The 19,568-nt window shown below is 50.1% G+C and overlaps 34 non-coding genes across 34 annotated transcripts; all 34 read right to left on the bottom strand.

The window, feature by feature from the left end:
• Nucleotides 1-68: 68 nt before the first annotated feature.
• Nucleotides 69-142, bottom strand: Trnan-guu (transfer RNA asparagine (anticodon GUU)). The gene has a single exon. It is a non-coding gene; the product is annotated as a tRNA-Asn (tRNA).
• Nucleotides 143-475: 333 nt separating this feature from the next.
• Trnat-cgu (transfer RNA threonine (anticodon CGU)) lies at nt 476-547 on the bottom strand. Its single transcript has one exon. It is a non-coding gene; the product is annotated as a tRNA-Thr (tRNA).
• A 689-nt stretch (nt 548-1,236) lies between these two features.
• Trnan-guu (transfer RNA asparagine (anticodon GUU)) lies at nt 1,237-1,310 on the bottom strand. Its single transcript has one exon. It is a non-coding gene; the product is annotated as a tRNA-Asn (tRNA).
• Nucleotides 1,311-1,643: 333 nt separating this feature from the next.
• On the bottom strand, nt 1,644-1,715 carry Trnat-cgu (transfer RNA threonine (anticodon CGU)). Its single transcript has one exon. It is a non-coding gene; the product is annotated as a tRNA-Thr (tRNA).
• Nucleotides 1,716-2,404: 689 nt separating this feature from the next.
• On the bottom strand, nt 2,405-2,478 carry Trnan-guu (transfer RNA asparagine (anticodon GUU)). Its single transcript has one exon. It is a non-coding gene; the product is annotated as a tRNA-Asn (tRNA).
• A 333-nt stretch (nt 2,479-2,811) lies between these two features.
• On the bottom strand, nt 2,812-2,883 carry Trnat-cgu (transfer RNA threonine (anticodon CGU)). The gene has a single exon. It is a non-coding gene; the product is annotated as a tRNA-Thr (tRNA).
• A 689-nt stretch (nt 2,884-3,572) lies between these two features.
• Trnan-guu (transfer RNA asparagine (anticodon GUU)) lies at nt 3,573-3,646 on the bottom strand. Its single transcript has one exon. It is a non-coding gene; the product is annotated as a tRNA-Asn (tRNA).
• A 333-nt stretch (nt 3,647-3,979) lies between these two features.
• Nucleotides 3,980-4,051, bottom strand: Trnat-cgu (transfer RNA threonine (anticodon CGU)). Its single transcript has one exon. It is a non-coding gene; the product is annotated as a tRNA-Thr (tRNA).
• A 689-nt stretch (nt 4,052-4,740) lies between these two features.
• Trnan-guu (transfer RNA asparagine (anticodon GUU)) lies at nt 4,741-4,814 on the bottom strand. Its single transcript has one exon. It is a non-coding gene; the product is annotated as a tRNA-Asn (tRNA).
• A 333-nt stretch (nt 4,815-5,147) lies between these two features.
• Nucleotides 5,148-5,219, bottom strand: Trnat-cgu (transfer RNA threonine (anticodon CGU)). The gene has a single exon. It is a non-coding gene; the product is annotated as a tRNA-Thr (tRNA).
• Nucleotides 5,220-5,908: 689 nt separating this feature from the next.
• On the bottom strand, nt 5,909-5,982 carry Trnan-guu (transfer RNA asparagine (anticodon GUU)). The gene has a single exon. It is a non-coding gene; the product is annotated as a tRNA-Asn (tRNA).
• A 333-nt stretch (nt 5,983-6,315) lies between these two features.
• Trnat-cgu (transfer RNA threonine (anticodon CGU)) lies at nt 6,316-6,387 on the bottom strand. Its single transcript has one exon. It is a non-coding gene; the product is annotated as a tRNA-Thr (tRNA).
• A 689-nt stretch (nt 6,388-7,076) lies between these two features.
• Nucleotides 7,077-7,150, bottom strand: Trnan-guu (transfer RNA asparagine (anticodon GUU)). Its single transcript has one exon. It is a non-coding gene; the product is annotated as a tRNA-Asn (tRNA).
• Nucleotides 7,151-7,483: 333 nt separating this feature from the next.
• On the bottom strand, nt 7,484-7,555 carry Trnat-cgu (transfer RNA threonine (anticodon CGU)). Its single transcript has one exon. It is a non-coding gene; the product is annotated as a tRNA-Thr (tRNA).
• Nucleotides 7,556-8,244: 689 nt separating this feature from the next.
• On the bottom strand, nt 8,245-8,318 carry Trnan-guu (transfer RNA asparagine (anticodon GUU)). Its single transcript has one exon. It is a non-coding gene; the product is annotated as a tRNA-Asn (tRNA).
• A 333-nt stretch (nt 8,319-8,651) lies between these two features.
• On the bottom strand, nt 8,652-8,723 carry Trnat-cgu (transfer RNA threonine (anticodon CGU)). Its single transcript has one exon. It is a non-coding gene; the product is annotated as a tRNA-Thr (tRNA).
• Nucleotides 8,724-9,412: 689 nt separating this feature from the next.
• Nucleotides 9,413-9,486, bottom strand: Trnan-guu (transfer RNA asparagine (anticodon GUU)). The gene has a single exon. It is a non-coding gene; the product is annotated as a tRNA-Asn (tRNA).
• A 333-nt stretch (nt 9,487-9,819) lies between these two features.
• Trnat-cgu (transfer RNA threonine (anticodon CGU)) lies at nt 9,820-9,891 on the bottom strand. The gene has a single exon. It is a non-coding gene; the product is annotated as a tRNA-Thr (tRNA).
• A 689-nt stretch (nt 9,892-10,580) lies between these two features.
• Nucleotides 10,581-10,654, bottom strand: Trnan-guu (transfer RNA asparagine (anticodon GUU)). The gene has a single exon. It is a non-coding gene; the product is annotated as a tRNA-Asn (tRNA).
• Nucleotides 10,655-10,987: 333 nt separating this feature from the next.
• Trnat-cgu (transfer RNA threonine (anticodon CGU)) lies at nt 10,988-11,059 on the bottom strand. The gene has a single exon. It is a non-coding gene; the product is annotated as a tRNA-Thr (tRNA).
• A 689-nt stretch (nt 11,060-11,748) lies between these two features.
• Trnan-guu (transfer RNA asparagine (anticodon GUU)) lies at nt 11,749-11,822 on the bottom strand. Its single transcript has one exon. It is a non-coding gene; the product is annotated as a tRNA-Asn (tRNA).
• Nucleotides 11,823-12,155: 333 nt separating this feature from the next.
• Trnat-cgu (transfer RNA threonine (anticodon CGU)) lies at nt 12,156-12,227 on the bottom strand. Its single transcript has one exon. It is a non-coding gene; the product is annotated as a tRNA-Thr (tRNA).
• A 689-nt stretch (nt 12,228-12,916) lies between these two features.
• Trnan-guu (transfer RNA asparagine (anticodon GUU)) lies at nt 12,917-12,990 on the bottom strand. Its single transcript has one exon. It is a non-coding gene; the product is annotated as a tRNA-Asn (tRNA).
• A 333-nt stretch (nt 12,991-13,323) lies between these two features.
• Nucleotides 13,324-13,395, bottom strand: Trnat-cgu (transfer RNA threonine (anticodon CGU)). Its single transcript has one exon. It is a non-coding gene; the product is annotated as a tRNA-Thr (tRNA).
• A 689-nt stretch (nt 13,396-14,084) lies between these two features.
• On the bottom strand, nt 14,085-14,158 carry Trnan-guu (transfer RNA asparagine (anticodon GUU)). The gene has a single exon. It is a non-coding gene; the product is annotated as a tRNA-Asn (tRNA).
• Nucleotides 14,159-14,491: 333 nt separating this feature from the next.
• Trnat-cgu (transfer RNA threonine (anticodon CGU)) lies at nt 14,492-14,563 on the bottom strand. The gene has a single exon. It is a non-coding gene; the product is annotated as a tRNA-Thr (tRNA).
• A 689-nt stretch (nt 14,564-15,252) lies between these two features.
• Nucleotides 15,253-15,326, bottom strand: Trnan-guu (transfer RNA asparagine (anticodon GUU)). The gene has a single exon. It is a non-coding gene; the product is annotated as a tRNA-Asn (tRNA).
• Nucleotides 15,327-15,659: 333 nt separating this feature from the next.
• Nucleotides 15,660-15,731, bottom strand: Trnat-cgu (transfer RNA threonine (anticodon CGU)). The gene has a single exon. It is a non-coding gene; the product is annotated as a tRNA-Thr (tRNA).
• A 689-nt stretch (nt 15,732-16,420) lies between these two features.
• On the bottom strand, nt 16,421-16,494 carry Trnan-guu (transfer RNA asparagine (anticodon GUU)). Its single transcript has one exon. It is a non-coding gene; the product is annotated as a tRNA-Asn (tRNA).
• A 333-nt stretch (nt 16,495-16,827) lies between these two features.
• On the bottom strand, nt 16,828-16,899 carry Trnat-cgu (transfer RNA threonine (anticodon CGU)). The gene has a single exon. It is a non-coding gene; the product is annotated as a tRNA-Thr (tRNA).
• A 689-nt stretch (nt 16,900-17,588) lies between these two features.
• Trnan-guu (transfer RNA asparagine (anticodon GUU)) lies at nt 17,589-17,662 on the bottom strand. Its single transcript has one exon. It is a non-coding gene; the product is annotated as a tRNA-Asn (tRNA).
• A 333-nt stretch (nt 17,663-17,995) lies between these two features.
• On the bottom strand, nt 17,996-18,067 carry Trnat-cgu (transfer RNA threonine (anticodon CGU)). Its single transcript has one exon. It is a non-coding gene; the product is annotated as a tRNA-Thr (tRNA).
• Nucleotides 18,068-18,756: 689 nt separating this feature from the next.
• On the bottom strand, nt 18,757-18,830 carry Trnan-guu (transfer RNA asparagine (anticodon GUU)). Its single transcript has one exon. It is a non-coding gene; the product is annotated as a tRNA-Asn (tRNA).
• A 333-nt stretch (nt 18,831-19,163) lies between these two features.
• Nucleotides 19,164-19,235, bottom strand: Trnat-cgu (transfer RNA threonine (anticodon CGU)). Its single transcript has one exon. It is a non-coding gene; the product is annotated as a tRNA-Thr (tRNA).
• Nucleotides 19,236-19,568: the final 333 nt, after the last annotated feature.

Raw genomic sequence — 19,568 nt, 5'->3', positions numbered from 1 at the left:
TCACACTAGCTGTGTATCTCTAACAAAGTTGACGTACGTCCTCACCTCGGTGCCGGTTAGAACGATTTCGCCCCCGGGTGGGCTCGAACCACCAACCTTTCGGTTAACAGCCGAACGCGCTAGCCGATTGCGCCACGGAGGCCTTGACTTTGGCTCCCTTGTGCTCTGTATATCAACGCAATTCGTATACCTTCTGCAGCAATCTCGCAGAATGGTAGCATTTGCTTACGCCTCTTCACATGGATAACGTGCATGCACACTGTAGCGAGGCTCGTAAACGAATGACATCGCCAAGCATGACATTATACTACAAAATGCATACAAACCAATGTTCTGCCTATGCATTCAGAAAACCTCTGAGGCCAGTAGAATACTTGTCATAGGTTGTAGAACATCCCTTTCATTCAGAGTACTGCCATGTGTTAGATGCTGCTCGAGATAGCTCCGCTCCTTGCAGGAAGGTTTAAGAAATGAATGCCTTCTGTGAGGTTCGAACTCACGACCCCTGGTTTACGAGACCAGTGCTCTACCACTGAGCTAAGAAGGCGGCATCTTAGCGTTTGTGAGCTATCCCCAAATTGTTACTTCATCATACTGAATCTTGCAGCCCTCGACCAGATATCGGATTTGGCACACAGCTGCTGCTGGGGGTGTCCACATTGCCGTTTTCCAAATCTCTTGAATGTTTCGCCCTTACGATCGACGACGAGCGTCGGCCCACCAAAAGTTTGCGGTCTGCACAATCCTGACCTAGTGCACAGCTTGTGGGATAGCGTGGCTCGACTGCGAAATGCGCCTTTCGGTTCCTCTCTCTGGCAAAAGTGCGCTGTTGTCCACAGTGGCACTGGCGTTGCCCATGGGGCTTCATGTAAGGCGACTGCACGTCGCTCGGCCAACAGCGGCCTACTGCAGACCGACACTTAAGACACACCAAATACAAATCGACATCGAGAGACAGGCCCTGTCATATGGCACTCGCGACGTATATGCTGAAATTGAATGTAAAGAATACGTCTTTTGTAGCGGGCGTCCCTCTACTGCAGTGTCACACATGACGAATAAAAAGGAAAACAGCAGAACGTCTGTGTAGGGCCATGTTTTTACCCACAGTGTCACTTGGCTGAATGTGTATAAGGCTCTGTGGCATCACTCAAACGCAGCCAAATTGTCACACTAGCTGTGTATCTCTAACAAAGTTGACGTACGTCCTCACCTCGGTGCCGGTTAGAACGATTTCGCCCCCGGGTGGGCTCGAACCACCAACCTTTCGGTTAACAGCCGAACGCGCTAGCCGATTGCGCCACGGAGGCCTTGACTTTGGCTCCCTTGTGCTCTGTATATCAACGCAATTCGTATACCTTCTGCAGCAATCTCGCAGAATGGTAGCATTTGCTTACGCCTCTTCACATGGATAACGTGCATGCACACTGTAGCGAGGCTCGTAAACGAATGACATCGCCAAGCATGACATTATACTACAAAATGCATACAAACCAATGTTCTGCCTATGCATTCAGAAAACCTCTGAGGCCAGTAGAATACTTGTCATAGGTTGTAGAACATCCCTTTCATTCAGTGTACTGCCATGTGTTAGATGCTGCTCGAAATAGCTCCGCTCCTTGCAGGAAGGTTTAAGAAATGAATGCCTTCTGTGAGGTTCGAACTCACGACCCCTGGTTTACGAGACCAGTGCTCTACCACTGAGCTAAGAAGGCGGCATCTTAGCGTTTGTGAGCTATCCCCAAATTGTTACTTCATCATACTGAATCTTGCAGCCCTCGACCAGATATCGGATTTGGCACACAGCTGCTGCTGGGGGTGTCCACATTGCCGTTTTCCAAATCTCTTGAATGTTTCGCCCTTACGATCGACGACGAGCGTCGGCCCACCAAAAGTTTGCGGTCTGCACAATCCTGACCTAGTGCACAGCTTGTGGGATAGCGTGGCTCGACTGCGAAATGCGCCTTTCGGTTCCTCTCTCTGGCAAAAGTGCGCTGTTGTCCACAGTGGCACTGGCGTTGCCCATGGGGCTTCATGTAAGGCGACTGCACGTCGCTCGGCCAACAGCGGCCTACTGCAGACCGACACTTAAGACACACCAAATACAAATCGACATCGAGAGACAGGCCCTGTCATATGGCACTCGCGACGTATATGCTGAAATTGAATGTAAAGAATACGTCTTTTGTAGCGGGCGTCCCTCTACTGCAGTGTCACACATGACGAATAAAAAGGAAAACAGCAGAACGTCTGTGTAGGGCCATGTTTTTACCCACAGTGTCACTTGGCTGAATGTGTATAAGGCTCTGTGGCATCACTCAAACGCAGCCAAATTGTCACACTAGCTGTGTATCTCTAACAAAGTTGACGTACGTCCTCACCTCGGTGCCGGTTAGAACGATTTCGCCCCCGGGTGGGCTCGAACCACCAACCTTTCGGTTAACAGCCGAACGCGCTAGCCGATTGCGCCACGGAGGCCTTGACTTTGGCTCCCTTGTGCTCTGTATATCAACGCAATTCGTATACCTTCTGCAGCAATCTCGCAGAATGGTAGCATTTGCTTACGCCTCTTCACATGGATAACGTGCATGCACACTGTAGCGAGGCTCGTAAACGAATGACATCGCCAAGCATGACATTATACTACAAAATGCATACAAACCAATGTTCTGCCTATGCATTCAGAAAACCTCTGAGGCCAGTAGAATACTTGTCATAGGTTGTAGAACATCCCTTTCATTCAGAGTACTGCCATGTGTTAGATGCTGCTCGAGATAGCTCCGCTCCTTGCAGGAAGGTTTAAGAAATGAATGCCTTCTGTGAGGTTCGAACTCACGACCCCTGGTTTACGAGACCAGTGCTCTACCACTGAGCTAAGAAGGCGGCATCTTAGCGTTTGTGAGCTATCCCCAAATTGTTACTTCATCATACTGAATCTTGCAGCCCTCGACCAGATATCGGATTTGGCACACAGCTGCTGCTGGGGGTGTCCACATTGCCGTTTTCCAAATCTCTTGAATGTTTCGCCCTTACGATCGACGACGAGCGTCGGCCCACCAAAAGTTTGCGGTCTGCACAATCCTGACCTAGTGCACAGCTTGTGGGATAGCGTGGCTCGACTGCGAAATGCGCCTTTCGGTTCCTCTCTCTGGCAAAAGTGCGCTGTTGTCCACAGTGGCACTGGCGTTGCCCATGGGGCTTCATGTAAGGCGACTGCACGTCGCTCGGCCAACAGCGGCCTACTGCAGACCGACACTTAAGACACACCAAATACAAATCGACATCGAGAGACAGGCCCTGTCATATGGCACTCGCGACGTATATGCTGAAATTGAATGTAAAGAATACGTCTTTTGTAGCGGGCGTCCCTCTACTGCAGTGTCACACATGACGAATAAAAAGGAAAACAGCAGAACGTCTGTGTAGGGCCATGTTTTTACCCACAGTGTCACTTGGCTGAATGTGTATAAGGCTCTGTGGCATCACTCAAACGCAGCCAAATTGTCACACTAGCTGTGTATCTCTAACAAAGTTGACGTACGTCCTCACCTCGGTGCCGGTTAGAACGATTTCGCCCCCGGGTGGGCTCGAACCACCAACCTTTCGGTTAACAGCCGAACGCGCTAGCCGATTGCGCCACGGAGGCCTTGACTTTGGCTCCCTTGTGCTCTGTATATCAACGCAATTCGTATACCTTCTGCAGCAATCTCGCAGAATGGTAGCATTTGCTTACGCCTCTTCACATGGATAACGTGCATGCACACTGTAGCGAGGCTCGTAAACGAATGACATCGCCAAGCATGACATTATACTACAAAATGCATACAAACCAATGTTCTGCCTATGCATTCAGAAAACCTCTGAGGCCAGTAGAATACTTGTCATAGGTTGTAGAACATCCCTTTCATTCAGTGTACTGCCATGTGTTAGATGCTGCTCGAGATAGCTCCGCTCCTTGCAGGAAGGTTTAAGAAATGAATGCCTTCTGTGAGGTTCGAACTCACGACCCCTGGTTTACGAGACCAGTGCTCTACCACTGAGCTAAGAAGGCGGCATCTTAGCGTTTGTGAGCTATCCCCAAATTGTTACTTCATCATACTGAATCTTGCAGCCCTCGACCAGATATCGGATTTGGCACACAGCTGCTGCTGGGGGTGTCCACATTGCCGTTTTCCAAATCTCTTGAATGTTTCGCCCTTACGATCGACGACGAGCGTCGGCCCACCAAAAGTTTGCGGTCTGCACAATCCTGACCTAGTGCACAGCTTGTGGGATAGCGTGGCTCGACTGCGAAATGCGCCTTTCGGTTCCTCTCTCTGGCAAAAGTGCGCTGTTGTCCACAGTGGCACTGGCGTTGCCCATGGGGCTTCATGTAAGGCGACTGCACGTCGCTCGGCCAACAGCGGCCTACTGCAGACCGACACTTAAGACACACCAAATACAAATCGACATCGAGAGACAGGCCCTGTCATATGGCACCCGCGACGTATATGCTGAAATTGAATGTAAAGAATACGTCTTTTGTAGCGGGCGTCCCTCTACTGCAGTGTCACACATGACGAATAAAAAGGAAAACAGCAGAACGTCTGTGTAGGGCCATGTTTTTACCCACAGTGTCACTTGGCTGAATGTGTATAAGGCTCTGTGGCATCACTCAAACGCAGCCAAATTGTCACACTAGCTGTGTATCTCTAACAAAGTTGACGTACGTCCTCACCTCGGTGCCGGTTAGAACGATTTCGCCCCCGGGTGGGCTCGAACCACCAACCTTTCGGTTAACAGCCGAACGCGCTAGCCGATTGCGCCACGGAGGCCTTGACTTTGGCTCCCTTGTGCTCTGTATATCAACGCAATTCGTATACCTTCTGCAGCAATCTCGCAGAATGGTAGCATTTGCTTACGCCTCTTCACATGGATAACGTGCATGCACACTGTAGCGAGGCTCGTAAACGAATGACATCGCCAAGCATGACATTATACTACAAAATGCATACAAACCAATGTTCTGCCTATGCATTCAGAAAACCTCTGAGGCCAGTAGAATACTTGTCATAGGTTGTAGAACATCCCTTTCATTCAGTGTACTGCCATGTGTTAGATGCTGCTCGAAATAGCTCCGCTCCTTGCAGGAAGGTTTAAGAAATGAATGCCTTCTGTGAGGTTCGAACTCACGACCCCTGGTTTACGAGACCAGTGCTCTACCACTGAGCTAAGAAGGCGGCATCTTAGCGTTTGTGAGCTATCCCCAAATTGTTACTTCATCATACTGAATCTTGCAGCCCTCGACCAGATATCGGATTTGGCACACAGCTGCTGCTGGGGGTGTCCACATTGCCGTTTTCCAAATCTCTTGAATGTTTCGCCCTTACGATCGACGACGAGCGTCGGCCCACCAAAAGTTTGCGGTCTGCACAATCCTGACCCAGTGCACAGCTTGTGGGATAGCGTGGCTCGACTGCGAAATGCGCCTTTCGGTTCCTCTCTCTGGCAAAAGTGCGCTGTTGTCCACAGTGGCACTGGCGTTGCCCATGGGGCTTCATGTAAGGCGACTGCACGTCGCTCGGCCAACAGCGGCCTACTGCAGACCGACACTTAAGACACACCAAATACAAATCGACATCGAGAGACAGGCCCTGTCATATGGCACTCGCGACGTATATGCTGAAATTGAATGTAAAGAATACGTCTTTTGTAGCGGGCGTCCCTCTACTGCAGTGTCACACATGACGAATAAAAAGGAAAACAGCAGAACGTCTGTGTAGGGCCATGTTTTTACCCACAGTGTCACTTGGCTGAATGTGTATAAGGCTCTGTGGCATCACTCAAACGCAGCCAAATTGTCACACTAGCTGTGTATCTCTAACAAAGTTGACGTACGTCCTCACCTCGGTGCCGGTTAGAACGATTTCGCCCCCGGGTGGGCTCGAACCACCAACCTTTCGGTTAACAGCCGAACGCGCTAGCCGATTGCGCCACGGAGGCCTTGACTTTGGCTCCCTTGTGCTCTGTATATCAACGCAATTCGTATACCTTCTGCAGCAATCTCGCAGAATGGTAGCATTTGCTTACGCCTCTTCACATGGATAACGTGCATGCACACTGTAGCGAGCCTCGTAAACGAATGACATCGCCAAGCATGACATTATACTACAAAATGCATACAAACCAATGTTCTGCCTATGCATTCAGAAAACCTCTGAGGCCAGTAGAATACTTGTCATAGGTTGTAGAACATCCCTTTCATTCAGTGTACTGCCATGTGTTAGATGCTGCTCGAGATAGCTCCGCTCCTTGCAGGAAGGTTTAAGAAATGAATGCCTTCTGTGAGGTTCGAACTCACGACCCCTGGTTTACGAGACCAGTGCTCTACCACTGAGCTAAGACGGCGGCATCTTAGCGTTTGTGAGCTATCCCCAAATTGTTACTTCATCATACTGAATCTTGCAGCCCTCGACCAGATATCGGATTTGGCACACAGCTGCTGCTGGGGGTGTCCACATTGCCGTTTTCCAAATCTCTTGAATGTTTCGCCCTTACGATCGTCGACGAGCGTCGGCCCACCAAAAGTTTGCGGTCTGCACAATCCTGACCTAGTGCACAGCTTGTGGGATAGCGTGGCTCGACTGCGAAATGCGCCTTTCGGTTCCTCTCTCTGGCAAAAGTGCGCTGTTGTCCACAGTGGCACTGGCGTTGCCCATGGGGCTTCATGTAAGGCGACTGCACGTCGCTCGGCCAACAGCGGCCTACTGCAGACCGACACTTAAGACACACCAAATACAAATCGACATCGAGAGACAGGCCCTGTCATATGGCACTCGCGACGTATATGCTGAAATTGAATGTAAAGAATACGTCTTTTGTAGCGGGCGTCCCTCTACTGCAGTGTCACACATGACGAATAAAAAGGAAAACAGCAGAACGTCTGTGTAGGGCCATGTTTTTACCCACAGTGTCACTTGGCTGAATGTGTATAAGGCTCTGTGGCATCACTCAAACGCAGCCAAATTGTCACACTAGCTGTGTATCTCTAACAAAGTTGACGTACGTCCTCACCTCGGTGCCGGTTAGAACGATTTCGCCCCCGGGTGGGCTCGAACCACCAACCTTTCGGTTAACAGCCGAACGCGCTAGCCGATTGCGCCACGGAGGCCTTGACTTTGGCTCCCTTGTGCTCTGTATATCAACGCAATTCGTATACCTTCTGCAGCAATCTCGCAGAATGGTAGCATTTGCTTACGCCTCTTCACATGGATAACGTGCATGCACACTGTAGCGAGGCTCGTAAACGAATGACATCGCCAAGCATGACATTATACTACAAAATGCATACAAACCAATGTTCTGCCTATGCATTCAGAAAACCTCTGAGGCCAGTAGAATACTTGTCATAGGTTGTAGAACATCCCTTTCATTCAGTGTACTGCCATGTGTTAGATGCTGCTCGAGATAGCTCCGCTCCTTGCAGGAAGGTTTAAGAAATGAATGCCTTCTGTGAGGTTCGAACTCACGACCCCTGGTTTACGAGACCAGTGCTCTACCACTGAGCTAAGACGGCGGCATCTTAGCGTTTGTGAGCTATCCCCAAATTGTTACTTCATCATACTGAATCTTGCAGCCCTCGACCAGATATCGGATTTGGCACACAGCTGCTGCTGGGGGTGTCCACATTGCCGTTTTCCAAATCTCTTGAATGTTTCGCCCTTACGATCGACGACGAGCGTCGGCCCACCAAAAGTTTGCGGTCTGCACAATCCTGACCTAGTGCACAGCTTGTGGGATAGCGTGGCTCGACTGCGAAATGCGCCTTTCGGTTCCTCTCTCTGGCAAAAGTGCGCTGTTGTCCACAGTGGCACTGGCGTTGCCCATGGGGCTTCATGTAAGGCGACTGCACGTCGCTCGGCCAACAGCGGCCTACTGCAGACCGACACTTAAGACACACCAAATACAAATCGACATCGAGAGACAGGCCCTGTCATATGGCACTCGCGACGTATATGCTGAAATTGAATGTAAAGAATACGTCTTTTGTAGCGGGCGTCCCTCTACTGCAGTGTCACACATGACGAATAAAAAGGAAAACAGCAGAACGTCTGTGTAGGGCCATGTTTTTACCCACAGTGTCACTTGGCTGAATGTGTATAAGGCTCTGTGGCATCACTCAAACGCAGCCAAATTGTCACACTAGCTGTGTATCTCTAACAAAGTTGACGTACGTCCTCACCTCGGTGCCGGTTAGAACGATTTCGCCCCCGGGTGGGCTCGAACCACCAACCTTTCGGTTAACAGCCGAACGCGCTAGCCGATTGCGCCACGGAGGCCTTGACTTTGGCTCCCTTGTGCTCTGTATATCAACGCAATTCGTATACCTTCTGCAGCAATCTCGCAGAATGGTAGCATTTGCTTACGCCTCTTCACATGGATAACGTGCATGCACACTGTAGCGAGGCTCGTAAACGAATGACATCGCCAAGCATGACATTATACTACAAAATGCATACAAACCAATGTTCTGCCTATGCATTCAGAAAACCTCTGAGGCCAGTAGAATACTTGTCATAGGTTGTAGAACATCCCTTTCATTCAGTGTACTGCCATGTGTTAGATGCTGCTCGAGATAGCTCCGCTCCTTGCAGGAAGGTTTAAGAAATGAATGCCTTCTGTGAGGTTCGAACTCACGACCCCTGGTTTACGAGACCAGTGCTCTACCACTGAGCTAAGAAGGCGGCATCTTAGCGTTTGTGAGCTATCCCCAAATTGTTACTTCATCATACTGAATCTTGCAGCCCTCGACCAGATATCGGATTTGGCACACAGCTGCTGCTGGGGGTGTCCACATTGCCGTTTTCCAAATCTCTTGAATGTTTCGCCCTTACGATCGACGACGAGCGTCGGCCCACCAAAAGTTTGCGGTCTGCACAATCCTGACCTAGTGCACAGCTTGTGGGATAGCGTGGCTCGACTGCGAAATGCGCCTTTCGGTTCCTCTCTCTGGCAAAAGTGCGCTGTTGTCCACAGTGGCACTGGCGTTGCCCATGGGGCTTCATGTAAGGCGACTGCACGTCGCTCGGCCAACAGCGGCCTACTGCAGACCGACACTTAAGACACACCAAATACAAATCGACATCGAGAGACAGGCCCTGTCATATGGCACTCGCGACGTATATGCTGAAATTGAATGTAAAGAATACGTCTTTTGTAGCGGGCGTCCCTCTACTGCAATGTCACACATGACGAATAAAAAGGAAAACAGCAGAACGTCTGTGTAGGGCCATGTTTTTACCCACAGTGTCACTTGGCTGAATGTGTATAAGGCTCTGTGGCATCACTCAAACGCAGCCAAATTGTCACACTAGCTGTGTATCTCTAACAAAGTTGACGTACGTCCTCACCTCGGTGCCGGTTAGAACGATTTCGCCCCCGGGTGGGCTCGAACCACCAACCTTTCGGTTAACAGCCGAACGCGCTAGCCGATTGCGCCACGGAGGCCTTGACTTTGGCTCCCTTGTGCTCTGTATATCAACGCAATTCGTATACCTTCTGCAGCAATCTCGCAGAATGGTAGCATTTGCTTACGCCTCTTCACATGGATAACGTGCATGCACACTGTAGCGAGGCTCGTAAACGAATGACATCGCCAAGCATGACATTATACTACAAAATGCATACAAACCAATGTTCTGCCTATGCATTCAGAAAACCTCTGAGGCCAGTAGAATACTTGTCATAGGTTGTAGAACATCCCTTTCATTCAGTGTACTGCCATGTGTTAGATGCTGCTCGAGATAGCTCCGCTCCTTGCAGGAAGGTTTAAGAAATGAATGCCTTCTGTGAGGTTCGAACTCACGACCCCTGGTTTACGAGACCAGTGCTCTACCACTGAGCTAAGAAGGCGGCATCTTAGCGTTTGTGAGCTATCCCCAAATTGTTACTTCATCATACTGAATCTTGCAGCCCTCGACCAGATATCGGATTTGGCACACAGCTGCTGCTGGGGGTGTCCACATTGCCGTTTTCCAAATCTCTTGAATGTTTCGCCCTTACGATCGACGACGAGCGTCGGCCCACCAAAAGTTTGCGGTCTGCACAATCCTGACCTAGTGCACAGCTTGTGGGATAGCGTGGCTCGACTGCGAAATGCGCCTTTCGGTTCCTCTCTCTGGCAAAAGTGCGCTGTTGTCCACAGTGGCACTGGCGTTGCCCATGGGGCTTCATGTAAGGCGACTGCACGTCGCTCGGCCAACAGCGGCCTACTGCAGACCGACACTTAAGACACACCAAATACAAATCGACATCGAGAGACAGGCCCTGTCATATGGCACCCGCGACGTATATGCTGAAATTGAATGTAAAGAATACGTCTTTTGTAGCGGGCGTCCCTCTACTGCAGTGTCACACATGACGAATAAAAAGGAAAACAGCAGAACGTCTGTGTAGGGCCATGTTTTTACCCACAGTGTCACTTGGCTGAATGTGTATAAGGCTCTGTGGCATCACTCAAACGCAGCCAAATTGTCACACTAGCTGTGTATCTCTAACAAAGTTGACGTACGTCCTCACCTCGGTGCCGGTTAGAACGATTTCGCCCCCGGGTGGGCTCGAACCACCAACCTTTCGGTTAACAGCCGAACGCGCTAGCCGATTGCGCCACGGAGGCCTTGACTTTGGCTCCCTTGTGCTCTGTATATCAACGCAATTCGTATACCTTCTGCAGCAATCTCGCAGAATGGTAGCATTTGCTTACGCCTCTTCACATGGATAACGTGCATGCACACTGTAGCGAGGCTCGTAAACGAATGACATCGCCAAGCATGACATTATACTACAAAATGCATACAAACCAATGTTCTGCCTATGCATTCAGAAAACCTCTGAGGCCAGTAGAATACTTGTCATAGGTTGTAGAACATCCCTTTCATTCAGAGTACTGCCATGTGTTAGATGCTGCTCGAGATAGCTCCGCTCCTTGCAGGAAGGTTTAAGAAATGAATGCCTTCTGTGAGGTTCGAACTCACGACCCCTGGTTTACGAGACCAGTGCTCTACCACTGAGCTAAGAAGGCGGCATCTTAGCGTTTGTGAGCTATCCCCAAATTGTTACTTCATCATACTGAATCTTGCAGCCCTCGACCAGATATCGGATTTGGCACACAGCTGCTGCTGGGGGTGTCCACATTGCCGTTTTCCAAATCTCTTGAATGTTTCGCCCTTACGATCGACGACGAGCGTCGGCCCACCAAAAGTTTGCGGTCTGCACAATCCTGACCTAGTGCACAGCTTGTGGGATAGCGTGGCTCGACTGCGAAATGCGCCTTTCGGTTCCTCTCTCTGGCAAAAGTGCGCTGTTGTCCACAGTGGCACTGGCGTTGCCCATGGGGCTTCATGTAAGGCGACTGCACGTCGCTCGGCCAACAGCGGCCTACTGCAGACCGACACTTAAGACACACCAAATACAAATCGACATCGAGAGACAGGCCCTGTCATATGGCACTCGCGACGTATATGCTGAAATTGAATGTAAAGAATACGTCTTTTGTAGCGGGCGTCCCTCTACTGCAGTGTCACACATGACGAATAAAAAGGAAAACAGCAGAACGTCTGTGTAGGGCCATGTTTTTACCCACAGTGTCACTTGGCTGAATGTGTAGAAGGCTCTGTGGCATCACTCAAACGCAGCCAAATTGTCACACTAGCTGTGTATCTCTAACAAAGTTGACGTACGTCCTCACCTCGGTGCCGGTTAGAACGATTTCGCCCCCGGGTGGGCTCGAACCACCAACCTTTCGGTTAACAGCCGAACGCGCTAGCCGATTGCGCCACGGAGGCCTTGACTTTGGCTCCCTTGTGCTCTGTATATCAACGCAATTCGTATACCTTCTGCAGCAATCTCGCAGAATGGTAGCATTTGCTTACGCCTCTTCACATGGATAACGTGCATGCACACTGTAGCGAGGCTCGTAAACGAATGACATCGCCAAGCATGACATTATACTACAAAAAGCATACAAACCAATGTTCTGCCTATGCATTCAGAAAACCTCTGAGGCCAGTAGAATACTTGTCATAGGTTGTAGAACATCCCTTTCATTCAGAGTACTGCCATGTGTTAGATGCTGCTCGAGATAGCTCCGCTCCTTGCAGGAAGGTTTAAGAAATGAATGCCTTCTGTGAGGTTCGAACTCACGACCCCTGGTTTACGAGACCAGTGCTCTACCACTGAGCTAAGAAGGCGGCATCTTAGCGTTTGTGAGCTATCCCCAAATTGTTACTTCATCATACTGAATCTTGCAGCCCTCGACCAGATATCGGATTTGGCACACAGCTGCTGCTGGGGGTGTCCACATTGCCGTTTTCCAAATCTCTTGAATGTTTCGCCCTTACGATCGACGACGAGCGTCGGCCCACCAAAAGTTTGCGGTCTGCACAATCCTGACCTAGTGCACAGCTTGTGGGATAGCGTGGCTCGACTGCGAAATGCGCCTTTCGGTTCCTCTCTCTGGCAAAAGTGCGCTGTTGTCCACAGTGGCACTGGCGTTGCCCATGGGGCTTCATGTAAGGCGACTGCACGTCGCTCGGCCAACAGCGGCCTACTGCAGACCGACACTTAAGACACACCAAATACAAATCGACATCGAGAGACAGGCCCTGTCATATGGCACTCGCGACGTATATGCTGAAATTGAATGTAAAGAATACGTCTTTTGTAGCGGGCGTCCCTCTACTGCAGTGTCACACATGACGAATAAAAAGGAAAACAGCAGAACGTCTGTGTAGGGCCATGTTTTTACCCACAGTGTCACTTGGCTGAATGTGTATAAGGCTCTGTGGCATCACTCAAACGCAGCCAAATTGTCACACTAGCTGTGTATCTCTAACAAAGTTGACGTACGTCCTCACCTCGGTGCCGGTTAGAACGATTTCGCCCCCGGGTGGGCTCGAACCACCAACCTTTCGGTTAACAGCCGAACGCGCTAGCCGATTGCGCCACGGAGGCCTTGACTTTGGCTCCCTTGTGCTCTGTATATCAACGCAATTCGTATACCTTCTGCAGCAATCTCGCAGAATGGTAGCATTTGCTTACGCCTCTTCACATGGATAACGTGCATGCACACTGTAGCGAGGCTCGTAAACGAATGACATCGCCAAGCATGACATTATACTACAAAATGCATACAAACCAATGTTCTGCCTATGCATTCAGAAAACCTCTGAGGCCAGTAGAATACTTGTCATAGGTTGTAGAACATCCCTTTCATTCAGAGTACTGCCATGTGTTAGATGCTGCTCGAGATAGCTCCGCTCCTTGCAGGAAGGTTTAAGAAATGAATGCCTTCTGTGAGGTTCGAACTCACGACCCCTGGTTTACGAGACCAGTGCTCTACCACTGAGCTAAGAAGGCGGCATCTTAGCGTTTGTGAGCTATCCCCAAATTGTTACTTCATCATACTGAATCTTGCAGCCCTCGACCAGATATCGGATTTGGCACACAGCTGCTGCTGGGGGTGTCCACATTGCCGTTTTCCAAATCTCTTGAATGTTTCGCCCTTACGATCGACGACGAGCGTCGGCCCACCAAAAGTTTGCGGTCTGCACAATCCTGACCTAGTGCACAGCTTGTGGGATAGCGTGGCTCGACTGCGAAATGCGCCTTTCGGTTCCTCTCTCTGGCAAAAGTGCGCTGTTGTCCACAGTGGCACTGGCGTTGCCCATGGGGCTTCATGTAAGGCGACTGCACGTCGCTCGGCCAACAGCGGCCTACTGCAGACCGACACTTAAGACACACCAAATACAAATCGACATCGAGAGACAGGCCCTGTCATATGGCACTCGCGACGTATATGCTGAAATTGAATGTAAAGAATACGTCTTTTGTAGCGGGCGTCCCTCTACTGCAGTGTCACACATGACGAATAAAAAGGAAAACAGCAGAACGTCTGTGTAGGGCCATGTTTTTACCCACAGTGTCACTTGGCTGAATGTGTATAAGGCTCTGTGGCATCACTCAAACGCAGCCAAATTGTCACACTAGCTGTGTATCTCTAACAAAGTTGACGTACGTCCTCACCTCGGTGCCGGTTAGAACGATTTCGCCCCCGGGTGGGCTCGAACCACCAACCTTTCGGTTAACAGCCGAACGCGCTAGCCGATTGCGCCACGGAGGCCTTGACTTTGGCTCCCTTGTGCTCTGTATATCAACGCAATTCGTATACCTTCTGCAGCAATCTCGCAGAATGGTAGCATTTGCTTACGCCTCTTCACATGGATAACGTGCATGCACACTGTAGCGAGGCTCGTAAACGAATGACATCGCCAAGCATGACATTATACTACAAAATGCATACAAACCAATGTTCTGCCTATGCATTCAGAAAACCTCTGAGGCCAGTAGAATACTTGTCATAGGTTGTAGAACATCCCTTTCATTCAGAGTACTGCCATGTGTTAGATGCTGCTCGAGATAGCTCCGCTCCTTGCAGGAAGGTTTAAGAAATGAATGCCTTCTGTGAGGTTCGAACTCACGACCCCTGGTTTACGAGACCAGTGCTCTACCACTGAGCTAAGAAGGCGGCATCTTAGCGTTTGTGAGCTATCCCCAAATTGTTACTTCATCATACTGAATCTTGCAGCCCTCGACCAGATATCGGATTTGGCACACAGCTGCTGCTGGGGGTGTCCACATTGCCGTTTTCCAAATCTCTTGAATGTTTCGCCCTTACGATCGACGACGAGCGTCGGCCCACCAAAAGTTTGCGGTCTGCACAATCCTGACCTAGTGCACAGCTTGTGGGATAGCGTGGCTCGACTGCGAAATGCGCCTTTCGGTTCCTCTCTCTGGCAAAAGTGCGCTGTTGTCCACAGTGGCACTGGCGTTGCCCATGGGGCTTCATGTAAGGCGACTGCACGTCGCTCGGCCAACAGCGGCCTACTGCAGACCGACACTTAAGACACACCAAATACAAATCGACATCGAGAGACAGGCCCTGTCATATGGCACTCGCGACGTATATGCTGAAATTGAATGTAAAGAATACGTCTTTTGTAGCGGGCGTCCCTCTACTGCAGTGTCACACATGACGAATAAAAAGGAAAACAGCAGAACGTCTGTGTAGGGCCATGTTTTTACCCACAGTGTCACTTGGCTGAATGTGTATAAGGCTCTGTGGCATCACTCAAACGCAGCCAAATTGTCACACTAGCTGTGTATCTCTAACAAAGTTGACGTACGTCCTCACCTCGGTGCCGGTTAGAACGATTTCGCCCCCGGGTGGGCTCGAACCACCAACCTTTCGCTTAACAGCCGAACGCGCTAGCCGATTGCGCCACGGAGGCCTTGACTTTGGCTCCCTTGTGCTCTGTATATCAACGCAATTCGTATACCTTCTGCAGCAATCTCGCAGAATGGTAGCATTTGCTTACGCCTCTTCACATGGATAACGTGCATGCACACTGTAGCGAGGCTCGTAAACGAATGACATCGCCAAGCATGACATTATACTACAAAATGCATACAAACCAATGTTCTGCCTATGCATTCAGAAAACCTCTGAGGCCAGTAGAATACTTGTCATAGGTTGTAGAACATCCCTTTCATTCAGTGTACTGCCATGTGTTAGATGCTGCTCGAGATAGCTCCGCTCCTTGCAGGAAGGTTTAAGAAATGAATGCCTTCTGTGAGGTTCGAACTCACGACCCCTGGTTTACGAGACCAGTGCTCTACCACTGAGCTAAGAAGGCGGCATCTTAGCGTTTGTGAGCTATCCCCAAATTGTTACTTCATCATACTGAATCTTGCAGCCCTCGACCAGATATCGGATTTGGCACACAGCTGCTGCTGGGGGTGTCCACATTGCCGTTTTCCAAATCTCTTGAATGTTTCGCCCTTACGATCGACGACGAGCGTCAGCCCACCAAAAGTTTGCGGTCTGCACAATCCTGACCTAGTGCACAGCTTGTGGGATAGCGTGGCTCGACTGCGAAATGCGCCTTTCGGTTCCTCTCTCTGGCAAAAGTGCGCTGTTGTCCACAGTGGCACTGGCGTTGCCCATGGGGCTTCATGTAAGGCGACTGCACGTCGCTCGGCCAACAGCGGCCTACTGCAGACCGACACTTAAGACACACCAAATACAAATCGACATCGAGAGACAGGCCCTGTCATATGGCACTCGCGACGTATATGCTGAAATTGAATGTAAAGAATACGTCTTTTGTAGCGGGCGTCCCTCTACTGCAGTGTCACACATGACGAATAAAAAGGAAAACAGCAGAACGTCTGTGTAGGGCCATGTTTTTACCCACAGTGTCACTTGGCTGAATGTGTATAAGGCTCTGTGGCATCACTCAAACGCAGCCAAATTGTCACACTAGCTGTGTATCTCTAACAAAGTTGACGTACGTCCTCACCTCGGTGCCGGTTAGAACGATTTCGCCCCCGGGTGGGCTCGAACCACCAACCTTTCGGTTAACAGCCGAACGCGCTAGCCGATTGCGCCACGGAGGCCTTGACTTTGGCTCCCTTGTGCTCTGTATATCAACGCAATTCGTATACCTTCTGCAGCAATCTCGCAGAATGGTAGCATTTGCTTACGCCTCTTCACATGGATAACGTGCATGCACACTGTAGCGAGGCTCGTAAACGAATGACATCGCCAAGCATGACATTATACTACAAAATGCATACAAACCAATGTTCTGCCTATGCATTCAGAAAACCTCTGAGGCCAGTAGAATACTTGTCATAGGTTGTAGAACATCCCTTTCATTCAGTGTACTGCCATGTGTTAGATGCTGCTCGAGATAGCTCCGCTCCTTGCAGGAAGGTTTAAGAAATGAATGCCTTCTGTGAGGTTCGAACTCACGACCCCTGGTTTACGAGACCAGTGCTCTACCACTGAGCTAAGAAGGCGGCATCTTAGCGTTTGTGAGCTATCCCCAAATTGTTACTTCATCATACTGAATCTTGCAGCCCTCGACCAGATATCGGATTTGGCACACAGCTGCTGCTGGGGGTGTCCACATTGCCGTTTTCCAAATCTCTTGAATGTTTCGCCCTTACGATCGACGACGAGCGTCGGCCCACCAAAAGTTTGCGGTCTGCACAATCCTGACCTAGTGCACAGCTTGTGGGATAGCGTGGCTCGACTGCGAAATGCGCCTTTCGGTTCCTCTCTCTGGCAAAAGTGCGCTGTTGTCCACAGTGGCACTGGCGTTGCCCATGGGGCTTCATGTAAGGCGACTGCACGTCGCTCGGCCAACAGCGGCCTACTGCAGACCGACACTTAAGACACACCAAATACAAATCGACATCGAGAGACAGGCCCTGTCATATGGCACTCGCGACGTATATGCTGAAATTGAATGTAAAGAATACGTCTTTTGTAGCGGGCGTCCCTCTACTGCAGTGTCACACATGACGAATAAAAAGGAAAACAGCAGAACGTCTGTGTAGGGCCATGTTTTTACCCACAGTGTCACTTGGCTGAATGTGTATAAGGCTCTGTGGCATCACTCAAACGCAGCCAAATTGTCACACTAGCTGTGTATCTCTAACAAAGTTGACGTACGTCCTCACCTCGGTGCCGGTTAGAACGATTTCGCCCCCGGGTGGGCTCGAACCACCAACCTTTCGGTTAACAGCCGAACGCGCTAGCCGATTGCGCCACGGAGGCCTTGACTTTGGCTCCCTTGTGCTCTGTATATCAACGCAATTCGTATACCTTCTGCAGCAATCTCGCAGAATGGTAGCATTTGCTTACGCCTCTTCACATGGATAACGTGCATGCACACTGTAGCGAGGCTCGTAAACGAATGACATCGCCAAGCATGACATTATACTACAAAATGCATACAAACCAATGTTCTGCCTATGCATTCAGAAAACCTCTGAGGCCAGTAGAATACTTGTCATAGGTTGTAGAACATCCCTTTCATTCAGTGTACTGCCATGTGTTAGATGCTGCTCGAGATAGCTCCGCTCCTTGCAGGAAGGTTTAAGAAATGAATGCCTTCTGTGAGGTTCGAACTCACGACCCCTGGTTTACGAGACCAGTGCTCTACCACTGAGCTAAGAAGGCGGCATCTTAGCGTTTGTGAGCTATCCCCAAATTGTTACTTCATCATACTGAATCTTGCAGCCCTCGACCAGATATCGGATTTGGCACACAGCTGCTGCTGGGGGTGTCCACATTGCCGTTTTCCAAATCTCTTGAATGTTTCGCCCTTACGATCGACGACGAGCGTCGGCCCACCAAAAGTTTGCGGTCTGCACAATCCTGACCTAGTGCACAGCTTGTGGGATAGCGTGGCTCGACTGCGAAATGCGCCTTTCGGTTCCTCTCTCTGGCAAAAGTGCGCTGTTGTCCACAGTGGCACTGGCGTTGCCCATGGGGCTTCATGTAAGGCGACTGCACGTCGCTCGGCCAACAGCGGCCTACTGCAGACCGACACTTAAGACACACCAAATACAAATCGACATCGAGAGACAGGCCCTGTCATATGGCACTCGCGACGTATATGCTGAAATTGAATGTAAAGAATACGTCTTTTGTAGCGGGCGTCCCTCTACTGCAGTGTCACACATGACGAATAAAAAGGAAAACAGCAGAACGTCTGTGTAGGGCCATGTTTTTACCCACAGTGTCACTTGGCTGAATGTGTAGAAGGCTCTGTGGCATCACTCAAACGCAGCCAAATTGTCACACTAGCTGTGTATCTCTAACAAAGTTGACGTACGTCCTCACCTCGGTGCCGGTTAGAACGATTTCGCCCCCGGGTGGGCTCGAACCACCAACCTTTCGGTTAACAGCCGAACGCGCTAGCCGATTGCGCCACGGAGGCCTTGACTTTGGCTCCCTTGTGCTCTGTATATCAACGCAATTCGTATACCTTCTGCAGCAATCTCGCAGAATGGTAGCATTTGCTTACGCCTCTTCACATGGATAACGTGCATGCACACTGTAGCGAGGCTCGTAAACGAATGACATCGCCAAGCATGACATTATACTACAAAATGCATACAAACCAATGTTCTGCCTATGCATTCAGAAAACCTCTGAGGCCAGTAGAATACTTGTCATAGGTTGTAGAACATCCCTTTCATTCAGTGTACTGCCATGTGTTAGATGCTGCTCGAGATAGCTCCGCTCCTTGCAGGAAGGTTTAAGAAATGAATGCCTTCTGTGAGGTTCGAACTCACGACCCCTGGTTTACGAGACCAGTGCTCTACCACTGAGCTAAGAAGGCGGCATCTTAGCGTTTGTGAGCTATCCCCAAATTGTTACTTCATCATACTGAATCTTGCAGCCCTCGACCAGATATCGGATTTGGCACACAGCTGCTGCTGGGGGTGTCCACATTGCCGTTTTCCAAATCTCTTGAATGTTTCGCCCTTACGATCGACGACGAGCGTCGGCCCACCAAAAGTTTGCGGTCTGCACAATCCTGACCTAGTGCACAGCTTGTGGGATAGCGTGGCTCGACTGCGAAATGCGCCTTTCGGTTCCTCTCTCTGGCAAAAGTGCGCTGTTGTCCACAGTGGCACTGGCGTTGCCCATGGGGCTTCATGTAAGGCGACTG

Source organism: Schistocerca serialis, unplaced genomic scaffold (assembly GCF_023864345.2).
Source record: "Schistocerca serialis cubense isolate TAMUIC-IGC-003099 unplaced genomic scaffold, iqSchSeri2.2 HiC_scaffold_1257, whole genome shotgun sequence".
Classification (NCBI taxonomy): domain Eukaryota; kingdom Metazoa; phylum Arthropoda; class Insecta; order Orthoptera; family Acrididae; genus Schistocerca; species Schistocerca serialis.
This window is presented reverse-complemented; position numbering and strand designations above follow the sequence as displayed.